Source organism: Bombus huntii, unplaced genomic scaffold (assembly GCF_024542735.1).
Source record: "Bombus huntii isolate Logan2020A unplaced genomic scaffold, iyBomHunt1.1 ctg00000061.1, whole genome shotgun sequence".
Taxonomy (NCBI): Eukaryota; Metazoa; Arthropoda; class Insecta; order Hymenoptera; family Apidae; genus Bombus; species Bombus huntii.
Genome location: NW_026099322.1, coordinates 601744 through 615716, shown reverse-complemented (window position 1 = coordinate 615716; position 13973 = coordinate 601744). Strand labels below are relative to the sequence as shown.

The window sequence follows — 13973 nt, the reverse complement described above, 5'->3', positions numbered from 1 at the left end:
TCTTTATCAAAGCGAAGAACATTTTCATAAAAAATTACGAACAGAATATCTCGATTCTGCAATCTACTGTAAACAAGATAAGTATCGATAATGAATAAATCTTGACATTGAATTTTATTCAAAAAGTTACAGTGATATCAAATAATCCGTAATGACATTTATTACTCCAATCATATCAGTCAACTACTACCTACCGCGTAATACGCGATCGATTTTCAAACGCACCCCCCTCCCTCCCCCCACCAAATAGAGTTTCCAGTGTAATTCTGTTATTCTTGAATCTTCGGCTTGTTTTTCATTTTTTAGCTCACTTTAAAATTTCTTCTGGCTTCAATTGTGCTACGATTTAAAGTTTTCCGTGTATACGTTTAGGACGTTACTGCGTGCGGAAATAGTACAGAAGGCCTCTAATTATACCGTCTACAATATTATTTATAGACTTTGAACCATATAGTACGTAAGTATGTAATTGTATATCTGTCGCGGTTCATTTTATCCTTCTCTGTTGCGCGAACCAGCGGTTAGGAGCGACACTAAATCAAGTGGGAATGAAACTCGTTGAAACAACGCTAGACATGGTAACGGATCCATGACTGTGCTTCTGTTATTATCAACGCCAGTAACGGTTAAACCTATTGCATGTGTGTAAGTTGGAAGTTACGTACATAACTTATGCACACCCGTTGTGTGTTTCGCGATCCCATATTTCTTTTAATTTGAATTTTATGAAACTTTTTGTTCGATAATTGATGTGCCATATTACATCCGTCACATTCAATGTTATATGGTGTAATTTCTTCAGTTGTGGTGTTATGTAAGTTACGAGGTCATTCCTGTGTTTGGACATGTGTTTGGAATGTAGTGTGTATCTTTCTCTTCGTATGTACATAGTGAGTAGAGACTGTCTGTCTTTCGCTAGAAGAATATTCTGCATATAGTTATTTACTGTTCTTGATATTTGATTTTGGAAATTTAATTTTCGCTTTGCTTGTATCTTCGAGCGTAAGGTGAAATTTGTACAGACATATCTAGTAATTTGTTAATCGTACTGTTCGAAATTATTGTGTGTGTGAATATTTCGGTGAATATAAACTACGAAAACCTGTCCTTGATTTTTTATGGTAACAAAGCAGTCTTTTCAGAAGAAACAATATTCATAAATCAGTCCCTTCGCAAAAAGCTAATTCTACGAATCTTGTTAGAAGAAACCGGTTGACGAAACTACGTGTCCCTTCAGGAGAGGTCTAATTTATAGAGGTAGCTTGCAAGAAAAAACCAATCTCACAAAAAGCTTGAGCATTCTTAATTAATCCTCTTTAGAATTCAATTACATTTATGCCTTTTGTAAATATTAATTCTAAAATAACGATGCTAACATTTCTAACCTACAGAGTATCAACAAATAACATAACGCAATTCCCCATTTCAATTAAATATGAAAAATATACTAAAGTCGATCCAAGATCAAACCCGGCAAAACAAACGACAAATTTACCTGAAAAATCCACTGAATTCGTTTCAATACATCCGTTATTTAAATTGCAAAAATCAGTTGTGTTTCAACGTCAATTTTTAACACCGTCCATATATCGCAATTTTAGTACGCGACAAGACGACAATACAATTCATTTCAACACCATTGAAAACTTTGGCTGGCTTCGGACAACCGGTTTCCGGCGTGGCGCCACTATGCTTTGGAGAAACAAGGAAATACATATGTATGCACCTTGCTTTTTGTGAGACAGAAGAACTCTGTGTCTCTGTTCTACCAACGTCGCTGTTGCGACGATTTGCCGCAAACCTAAATGGAGTTCGATCAATGGCAACGCGAGCACGTGGTCCTCGATGTTCGCGATCGGAAAATCGTGTTTTCCAAACTATTTCTAGTTTCGCCGGTTCCACTGTCAATCAACGTTTCTTCCTTTGGTTCCGTTTCTCTTCGATTCTCTCCTTTTTTATTGGCAAACACGTGTCACCGAGTATCGTGTTCGTCTTCGCTAAGCAAGCTTCTATATCAGCGATACGCGAGCCGGTTTCCCCTTCATATTTGTACAAGACTTCGTGAACATCGGACATTTTTCTCCTCTCTTTTCGAATAAGAAAATCCTATCGTTGTTTAACTAACAATTGCATTTCTTTAAATGGAAATGTGGTCGTGTCTCCTTTATATTTTCAATTAGCCAGGGAATTTAGGTTTATTGCCGTGGAAACTTGATCGGTCGTTTACGTAAGGATCTGCGACTCTGCTTCATCTTCGAGGAAAATTTCATCGAATACAATCGTTTCACTCAATGATTGGATCAGTCGAAAGGGAGATTCCGTGACTGCCTGTATAAATATTGATCATAGTGTCTCTTAAAGGGAAGCTGTACCAATCTTGTTGATTTAACTACTGATCCTACTTTATCCTCGAGAAAAATTACTTACTTTGATTGTTTGACCATTAATTTTAGCGTTTCTTCGAGGGAAACAGTGTTGATCGCTCGAGTCTGCTTCTTTCTCAAGGTAAATTGTATTTACTATTTACTCGATCAGCTATTTTATTTTCTTTTGCCGGAGAAACCTTGTTTCTCGCCTGTTTGACCATCCGCGCTATTTCTTCTTTGAGATAAACTGCAGCGATTATTCGTGTAATCAACAAATCTACTTTTTCTTTCTTTACGAAGGAAATCGTGTGTTTAACGAAATCTCGCTTGTTTAGTCATTGATTCCGCTAACTTTTCCAAATAAATCGTCAATCATTCGCTCGATTGCCAATTCTAATTTTGCTTCGAAGCAAACTGCGTTGATTATTCGTATAACCTTTTTAATAGAAACTGTTTTTCGCCTATTTTATCGCCAATTTCCTTTTCAAAATAACATGTATTAATTATTCGTTTAATCGCAGATTTTATTTTATTTTATTTCTATTTCTATTTCGTTTTATCATCGATTTTCCGCCGTCTTCAAAGAAACCCACGTGAATTACTTTAATTGCTTTTTCAAACTAATTTTATTTCTTTACTTTTAAATTAAGAAGCAGCAACGAAAATGCTACAATAACGGAAAAATTCTTCGGTTATCTCCAGAAAGAACACGAAGGTATCGAACTTAGTGTATTGAGACATTTTGTTCGTTGGAAGTTAGTCGACGACATTTGGAACGGAAAGATACATTTGACATGATTTAGTGTGACGTTGAGAGAGAAAAATGGTTTGATCGAGGGTGCCCTTAATTACTAATTTCATAACTTGCTGTTAATCGATCTGACAGTGATATTAGTGGATGTGGTTGGTAGTGCCTGATTAATCGTGATCGATATTTTGAACAAAGAGCAACGAGAAACGATCAGTTTGGAGTTTCACTTTGACGTCGTGAGACTATCGTTAATTAGACATAGAAGAATCATTTGGTGACAGGTAAGGGTTTCAACTTCTGTATTCATTTTCTTCTATAGACTGAATTTAATTTTTCGCTTTGATAATCGTTTATGAAAGAGAAGCGATAATTATTAGTTCTACCTAAGAATGTTACTAATAAATTAGGAAAAAGAAATTTTGATTGGATTCTTGATAACGAGTGAAAATTAATTTAAAAGATTGTATTTGGAATTTTGAGAATCGATCGAGTCCTCAGTTTCAGTGCAATGTAACGTTATCAGTCGCGTGAGTTTGGCTCATATGTGATTTATGTGCAAGCTAAATGTTTCCAACAAATTGTAGCATATTGATTTCTCAAAGTACTGTATCAAATGTCTTGTAATTATAAGCAATTGTTTCGTTTGGACGATCAAGGGTAATATACTCTATTTTTTATTTTAAAAATGCCGCCATTTGTGTAGACGTACACACGCAAGTATTTATTATGTAGACACGATGGCTCGTAGACACGAACGTTTCTCGTTGTCGTATTTTCCAAACAGGTCAGTTATTTCGAGCACTCGACCACTTTCTCGCTCCTGACAATGACATTAGTCATTCTAATCGATGTCTCGAAATCGATGGTTCTTCTGTCAGCTATTTCGTTTCCGTGTTTATTCCATATGATAATATTGTTTCACGTATTCGCTTAAATTTAATTGGCAAATGATTAATTTCCCTGAATCCATTTTCAAGTAAACATATCAGTTTAACCTTTTGCTCTATCTGATACGAAAATGAACAATTTGATATAAAAATTTTGCGAAAGATCGATATATTATTTTACTTTTAACTTGGAAATCGTTCTCTTAATTTTTCAATATCTAATTAACCACCTCAGTCCCTAAGACCGTCTGTTTTAACGAATGGTAAATAATCAAATAATTGCGTTGATACATCAGAAGTACCATCTTCTTATATCCCTGATATTAGTGTTAAAACAGGTTTGAAAAACCTTCAATTATTTCATTTATTCTTAGCCTTCGATGGCTTAAAATTTTCTCGGTTATTTTCCAATAGAGTTCAATATATTGATCGAAAACTTAGTTTAGCTAAGCACTGTAACCGGAAGTCACCCTTAAGTCGCCGGGTAAGAGGATTACGAGTAATAAACAAACAATATTAATCAGAAAATTATTCCATTCAATTTTTCTCCTGCATTTAATTAAATATGACAGAGTCGACAAACTTTCCTTCGGTTCTTCTATCTCATTTGCAAATCTATAATATCGATATCCAAACGATAACTCGAACACCATTAACCAGCACTCGAGGCTATTTCTTTCGTCGAAACTTTCCTCAGATATGTAGATATCACGTTGACATCGCCGCGTATACCGAATCAGCCCTTTTTAAAGATGATCTCGCGAGCGTGGTTCGTATGCAATTCAATTTGAACGAGTCGCGTGTCACGATTCACTTGACTCCCGGCACAGTAATTGGCCGGCACTCGAGCAAACACTTACGCTTAATTTAACGTTTAACCGAATCGAAAACAAAGCGAACAGTTGCCGGACTTCGCTCGTTCTTTCAGTTCATTTCCGAACGTCTTTCGATCAGCATATCGGGTCTCCTCTTTCATCTCCGTTGCCTTTCAAAATCTAAAATCATAATTGAGACTTTGCTGCTCGAACTATGGAAGGGGAAAACGTGAATGACGGGTAAGATTGTTCCTGCGTTCTGTCAGAAAATAATTTCCTGTTTGTGGGAGAGGAAAGGAGCATTGTAATTGGAATTACAGAATGTGAAACATCAAAGGAACTGCCGAATGACATTTATTTCAAAGACTAGAAGACTGAAAACTTTGTTATACGACTTTTATACTGCTACGCCTGGAAATCAAGGATGGATTCTGTTTCAGCGAAATGAAGGACGAGAAGAGTAACTCTATATTGCCCACTGAAGCGACTCGATTGAGACCAAGATTGGAAAGTTTCGATGATGTTCTGCCGTATGTCGGTGACTACGGGAGATATCAATGGCTGTTGTTATTGTCGTTACTACCTTATGGCGCGACGTACGCGTTTCTGTATTTCTCGCATTTTTTCATTACGATTATTCCCACGGAACACTGGTGCAGGATAGACGAATTAGTAAACTCGAATTTCACCGAAGAAGAGAGGTAAGTATGTATAATGAAGGAAAGAAAGAAAAGGAGATATACGTAGCAACGAAAGCTCCTTTAAACTTTGAACGATATTTTTGATTGTTCGTAGAAAGTGACTTTAAAATATTGTGAAAAATATGCGAGATATCGCGATTTCTGGAATTTCTCGAATTTTCGAACATTTCGAAAATTATTAGAAAATATTGTAGAAAAATTTCACGATAAGATACAAGATATTTTTGGATTACTCTGTCTGGACTTTGGTTCTTATTTTAATAATTAAAATGATCAATCATCTATCGTATGGGATGTTTAGGATTAAGATAGCGATTCCAGTGACGAACGTTTATCCTTATTACGAACAATGTCAACGGAAGGACGTAAACTTCACAGAGCTGTTGAAGAGCGATAAGAGCCTGAGCTCATCGGGCTTCCAAACAAACAAAACGATAAAATGTACTCAATGGGAGTATAATTTTACGCAGATTCCATATCCTAGTATAGGAACTGAGGTGAAGTATTCACATCGTTGTCTGAATCGCATGCTTCGAAATTCTTACACTTCTGCTGCGTTCTTTGGGTCATTTCCGATCTAATCTAACCTTGTTATAGTAAATTTCATAAGTTTAAAGAAAGTATAAGACGATAATTGTTAGTACGGATAATTCCTCGTTCCGATTTTACGCGAACGTTTTTTTCAGAGCATAAAGAACTCTTTCATTCATCGAACTGCGAGCAGAATCGAGATATAAAAATTCGAAGACCGCAGCAGGATTAAAATTATATTCTGAAAAATATGAATCTGGTTTTTCGCTGACTAACTCTTAACCTTGGTGATTAGCTAGATTGGGTATGCGACCGAGAATACCTCGTATCAACGGCGCAGGCCATCTTCTTCTGCGGATCCATCATCGGTGGTTTCCTAGTCGGTTGGATCGCCGATCACAAGGGTCGTATCCCAGCTTTAATGTTCTGCAATGGTATCGCCCTTTTTGCCTCCATTTTCACTGCCAGCGCAAATAGTTTTTGGTCATTCGCCGTCTGTAGGTTTCTCACTGGACTGGCGTTCGATAACTGTATCAACATTCCTCTGATTATCGGTAAGCCTTCTACGAAGTAGAAAGTGCGAGAGGTTCGACCGATAAGCCAATGTTTCAGTCACGCGAGAGATAACGTTAGTATGAAGTCAATGTTTCTATTACGTGAAAGATGATGTTGCGTGAGAAATTTTTGATGAATTGTTCCTCGAAGATAATTTTGACGTTGCTGTACTCGATTGAACTATACGGTTCGAGTTCTTGATTCAAGAGCTTTTGCCACCACCAGAGATGAATATATTGATTTTGTTATTGTTAAAGATCGTTTCATCGATTTTCATGTCGTCGAGGATAGTTATATCTTGATATTCTTAAATCGAGTTATACAAGGTGGTTGGTAATTGGTGGTACAAGCGGAAAGAAGTCGAAAATATAGAATACAAATTTTTTTTTTTAATTCTTCCATCGAGACAACGATCTACAGTGAGATCCGTTATAACGAGACGCGATAAAGTGCACGCGTATCGAGCGAAAATTCAAAGTCGATTTTCTCGAAAACAAAGCCTCGAACGAAAAACGTTTATTCTATATTTTCGACTTCTTTTTTCGCGTAGAATCACCCCCTTTCCGCTTGTACCATCAGTTACCAACCACTCTGTATATTCGTTCGAAATGAAAATTATCACAAAATTTTCAACACGTAATTCGTTTAAATACGTTAGAAGCAAAACACGTGTATTATGTAGCGCTTTTTGTTATACGGACCAGCTCAAACTCGGAAAATTCACGTTTGCAGAGTAAACGGATTAATTTAAAATCGGAATTATATTTATAATCTTACAATTATCCTACAACTACATCGCAGTGGCCAGTACAATTTTACCATGGATAGCCTATTATATCGCAAACCGGAGATATTTTACTTACGTTACTGCCATACCGCTGTTATCTGTCGCTATCACACCGTGGATTCTTCCCGAGAACGCCCGGTAAGTAAACTCCTAATCGTTCGATTATTCGAATTCTCAACTTGCGCTTTGAGATTTATGCAAATTTACTTATCGATCCATATCACTCGTATTTGCTCTGTTCAAGCTGGTACGTTTCCAACGGGATGATGGACAAGGTTGTTGAGAAACTACGGAGAATAGCTAGGATCAATCGTAGAAATCCAGACTCGCGTATTTACGATATATTAGTTGTAAGTTCGATCAAATAGAATTCTAGAAAGCTTACGCGAAATCATACGGTACAGTACTTGAATCTGTGCTGACAGATATATTTGATTCACGTCGAAAACACACAGACTCGCGAATGTATTTTAACATGCATAGACAGGTTTTAAAAATGAAACGCGATGAAAAATGAAATATGAAATGAAACTTGACTGTCGCGATTCCATTGTGGTATTATATCGATCTCGTACAAAATTTGAAGTAAATCTGGGAATTTATATAGAAATTATAAAATATTTACAATTTACAAGTACAATCGGGGATAAAAATAAGCTGCTATAGTTAATGGAAATAGATGTGAAGAAAGTATAATCAAATTAGTATCAGCCTCATATACTTGAGTTTTATTTATTATATTTCCTTCTAATAATATGCAGATAGTTCAGCAAATGATTGAAATGAATTTTTACATTTTCTCCACTAATCCACTTAGTTTTGTTCCCGACTGTATTTCGGATCAGAAAAGTATTTAATCAACCAACCACCCATTATATTAATAAATCTCGATATCAAAAGCCATGCCGACTAATTCCATAAAACAGAATGCAAAGTGCCACTGTTCGTGCTATCTATTAATGACGAATACAATGAAAATAAAATTTCTTTTCAGTGTGTTATGAATTTTGAACTGTGTAAGGGCTAAAGGCACGACTCGTATTATATCTTTCGTTAATTATTCTCGAAATAAATTCTTGCAGAGTAACATGGAGGCACCGGACAAAATTCAAGAATAAGCGACGCTGCTCGATCTGTTCAAAACGCCACGGTTGGCGAGAAACACTATTCTTCTAGTTGCATTCTGGCAAGTATAAGATACGAGTTCATGTTGCGATAAAACCTTCATAAATAACCGATACAATCTTGTAGGTGTTTTACCCTGATCTCGTTCGACGATCACGTGTATTCATTAAAACTTATCCAGAGCTCGGTGTTCGTGTCGTTCTCGATCGCCTGTGCCACAGAACTTCCAGCTGGGTTATTACTCGCCCTGTTGCTCGACCGATGGGGTCGTAGACTCTGCGGATTTCTCACGATGGCAATGACCTGTGTACTCAGTATCGCTGAACTTATGCTGCATTCCAGTAAATATATCGATCTGTTTATTAAAGTAAAATTAAAACGATTATAATGACGTATTATTGAGAAAAATCTGAAATTAAGTTGATGATGAATGTAAAAGAATTTTGGCAACTTCGAAGGTATTAATCTTGGAAAATAATTATTTTGATGGAACTAGAATTTAGGAATTATTAGGAATTAATTTAGTGGCGAAATTGAAAGAGGTGTGCACATTTTAGAAGCAATAATTTTCTATATGTTGGTTTTCTAGAATTTGGAGATTTATAGAAGTTTAAAGTTTGTGTGAAATTTTAATTTAATTTTGATTAAGCTTCGATCGGACTATATTTTTAATTAAACTTACAATCAAGTATTGTGTATCCAGGATTAATTTTGTATTTTTTAATTTATTCCCCAGTGCTCGCGAAATTAGTAATGTCAATATTGTCGCGATTCTGTCTGAACATGGCAGCCAATGTTGGTCTTCAGTATGCAGCAGAACTTCTGCCCACGCCAGTCAGATCGCAGGGCGTATCTTTCATTCATATTTTCGGAATAGTTGCACACTCTTTGGCGCCATATATCACTGACTCGGTAAATAAATATTTATACTACTATTGTTGTTACAACATTTTTGAAACACCGCTAAGCACATCCACGTTCAACTTCTCTTTAATTTATTCCAAAAGATACAATAAGCGCTATTAGAAATTATGAAAAAGCTCTCATGTAAATTTTCTCATGATAATGTAAAATAGTTTTTTTCTTACCTTAAAACAAGTTGTTTCCTGAAGAAGTTAAATATTATAAAAATCTGATCAAAATATTTCTCACTTTCTAGAAAGCCCGTTTTGGAAGTTGCAACCAACGCTTTTCTTTAACTGATCTTTAATCAAAAAATTGAAATTTAAAATAAAAAATGATGGAATAACTTAAGATATGAAACTATATTGGTTGAAACTTTCTAATGAAACTTTTTAAATGAGAAATACTTTGACCAGATTTTCATGGTATTTAACCTTTGCTCATATAAATTAATATTTGTTCATTAGGCTGCAATTTGGGAGGGATTTCCAATGCTCATTATCAGCACGGTGTCCTTTTTTGGCGCTGCACTGGTTTTGTTCTTGCCGGAAACTGTCGGCCAGAATCTTCCTCAGACTATCAAGCAAGGCGAAGAATTCGGAAGGGACCAACATTTCTGGTCGTTGCCTTGCTACCATAAGACACACTTCAATGGACATCAACACTATCACTCCTGTGAACGATAATTATCTGATTTTTAATAATAATTCAATTAAAAAACACGAAGGAGGATTCGTGTTTTTTTAGAAGTAACAATATTACAAGCGGATCAGTCTGACGATTTTTGTACGAGAAAAAATCGGAACATATTATTTTTCTATTCTCCTACATTAATTTTTATTTTTATCGTTTACGTTTAAGAATTTGTAAGCCTTAATTCTAAAAAGAGCGAGCTTAGAAATCGTGTTCCTATATAATTTTTATTATTATCTTTTAAGAGCTTTTATAATTTTAATGCTAATTTTCACTTGCGTTACGCACGTTCGAATCGTTCAGCGGTTGGTGCTAATTTGATATTCAAAGATATTACGTAGAATAATATCGAAAATGTTACGTAAATTAATAATTACGTAATTTATTAATTACGTAAATAATAAATTAGGGAGATTTAAATTTTTGATTCCTTTAATGTTTTTAACATTTTTTACTGGAATATATTGGACAAAATCTTATTTAAAAAAATAGTACGTTTAGATAATTTTTCTTTGTGAAAAGAAACAGTTTTATATCTTTTGAACGATTATCCACGTATTTTTAACGATTATTTATCTATTCGTTATATTTTTTGTACGATTTTAAATAACGTACAATATTAATAAAATCCAAGCTTGAAGACTTTTTAAATTATTGTTATAATTTCTTCAGCACCAACTGCTGGACTTTTATCTATCTAAAACGAGTTGTACGTACATTAAAAAAAAAATAACTCTAATTGACTGTTTCTATGGTTTAGGAAGAAGAAAAAAAGAAAGGAAAGAATATTGTAAGCAAATCGTGCCATCGTATGACGATCAGTGTTCGTCGTTGTGCCAATAACAACGCAATCAATCTGAAGAAACCTATTCATAGTATTCATAATCATCACTCACGTATATATTCGCGTATACACTCACGTCCATAAGATTGATTCACCGAATAAAACTTCCATAAACCTTAATATAAGAAACAATTCTACTTTTTATTTGCACACACATCGACGAATCCCCCGAACAAAAATAAACTGCTAAATATCTCTATAATTAAATACATTAATGCTCGATGATCCTCGTTCATCGTTATACGTCTAATCTAACTCCATCCTATAATTAGGAGATAACGATCACTTATGTTACAATGTATTAACCCTTAACAGCCGAACTTAATTATAATTAATTATAGAAAATGAAATGCTTCATTATACGGATATTTGAAGTAATATTCTGTATTATACAGGGTGTCTGGTAATTGATACTGTGATAACCAGTGGTTAGTTAATATGGTTAATAACCAGTGGTACAGAATAATACTATGTGAAAGGATCTGTTGAAAATATAGAACGAGAGATTTTCGTACGACGTTCGAGAGAATGAAATTCTGAAGCTTTGTCAACTCGTGTTCACACGACATTCACGAAACATATTCAAAATTTATTTTCTCGCAAATACGAAGAATCATCAGTTACGAAACACTCTGTACTATATCACATTATTATATCACTATCGTATTGATAAGAAATGTCGATATTATAACTCCTTAAGACTCCCTTAATATTTATTTGCGATTCAGCTTAATATGTATTGGCCCTGTGTAATTTCAAGATTAAAAATATAAAAGAATTCATTCCTGATTACGATATCGTACATGATTTACAAAATCATCGACCGTCAAGGATTAAATGAGAATTCTTTCGTCCAGAATTATTTTCCAGACGATCGAATTATTATCCATTGCATCACGAGGATCGAACTAACTTGTAGCCTTGAACAATTATGTACAGTTGAATCTCTAGCGTAGGAATATTTCAAAGAATCTCAGGTTTTGAGGAACGATAGCTGATATTTGCAACGAACAATAGTATGTCTTTTTAATCGGTAACTGAAAGCAGGGGCTAGTCTCATAAGTACGCGAATGATTCTAACGATCGAATGATTCTAGTTGCTAGAATCATTGTTTAAAGGTGGTATAACGGAGATTGTGCGCTTAAGACGAACAGGTCGGAGGATCGAAAGGAACGAGATTGGAAATATTCGCGTCTCTTCGCGAATCAGAATTTTACTATTTCTAATTGAACACGTGACGGAGTTTCGATCTGTTTCAAGTAACATTTAAACCTGAATGTTACGCCGGGCGACTCTCTGCCTGGCCCAGGTCACACACCGCGGGCCAGACGGACACCAGATGTCCGCTCTTCCGTACGGCGTACCCTCAATAGCCTTAAGCATCCGTCATAAACCCGAGTCACTTGCCTGCTAAGGTCCTTCAAACAAACATCTGTTTCCGAGGAATTTCTCGAGACTATTGTCTACCACGGCTTAACTAAGGAAAGTTGGTTTTTCGCACGTACGCCGCAACTGTCCTCCCACTAACCACTTTCTCTCGAGGGCGGTTGAGACCCTTCGTTTAACCAATTAGAAACAAAGCCTATTCCCTCACTCTCCTAAATAACATCGGCACCAACAAATCCGATGGTCCCGTGCGCTAGACACACCCACCCTTAGCTTTCCTCCGAGACAGCATCGTCTCCCAAGACGGTACTGATTTTACATCCTTCGAACGGTCAACATCCTTCGAGCGGGTAGACACACCCGCAGATCAGTCACTCATTCATCTCGTACATACGCACCAGTGTAACTGCCTTCGTTATAAGTTGTGGAATAAACGGTGAAATATAACTTACTATACTGTGTCATATTCATTCAACCACCTCTGTTATCTTAACCGAAACAGGGGAACGACTACTTCGCGGCGTCGATTCATCGAATCGTAGCGAGAATTTACGCCTCTCGCTGACGCGTTTTCCTCGCGACCGCGTCTCTCCGCGAACGGTCGTAACACTGAGCATTTTCAAAATTAACTCATTATCTATCAATTTTTCTTCTAAAATTTGTATATAATTCTATAAATTATTTACTGCTTTTTCCATTGGATTTAAACAGAACAATTTCGGAAGAATGTCGAACATTATGTTAATATCCTTTGTATTAAAAAAAATTCCTGCTTAAAAAGATCCTACAACTTTCATTTTTTAATCTCAATTAGGTATGATGGTAGCTAATGAACGCTTAGCAATTAATTGTTTTAATGCATTCCATTTTATGAATGATCAGTAATTACGGATTCAAGGATACTTATTAGAAGTAATATTCTTATTATATCTAAATATATCAAATAGAGATATTTCTCGTATTAATACTGAAAGATCATAAAAAAGAAAATATCATAAAAGAATTTCAATTTTGATGTTTCATTAGAATAATATATATATATATGTATGTATATATTTAAATTAAATAACAGAGATCTCAGAGTTTTCAAAGCATTCAACGTGTTGATGCATAAATGGATGATGAAAAAAAGCCACGTTGATCGAGCGAACGCAAAATACACTTCGGTTTAAAAGTCGATCGAAACTCTCATTTCAAGTGTCGGCGATTTATGAATCACCTATATTGATACAAAGGCGATTCGTAATAAAGAAGACAGGTTGAAAGCTTGACAATGCGCGAAGACAGCTCTCTTCTTGTGTTTCGAGTCTCGTGGCAATCCTTTGTTATTCACGGTATTTCATAGTTAAATCAATTCAACTAGAGTAATCCTTCAACGAGAAAAGAAAAAAAAGAGCAAGGAGAAAAAGATATAGATCTTTCTTTTCGATTTTTAAAGCGAAAGATGCATAAATACTATGGTATATTATTTCCTTATATATCGTTTCCTTTAATACGTATATCCAATACTGAATTTAATTGTACATTTACATAAGATACTTGAATCGTTTCTCATTTCCAACACTTTACCGACGTTATAGTACGCGAAATAATTACATCGCAATATGTGAACGCAACGTACTTTAAAT

The 13973-nt window shown here is 35.4% G+C and overlaps 1 pseudogene; it reads left to right on the top strand.

The window, feature by feature from the left end:
* The first annotated feature begins 514 nt into the window (after nt 1-514).
* LOC126876018 (carcinine transporter-like) lies at nt 515-11750 on the top strand (annotated as a pseudogene).
* The last annotated feature ends 2223 nt before the right edge of the window (nt 11751-13973 follow it).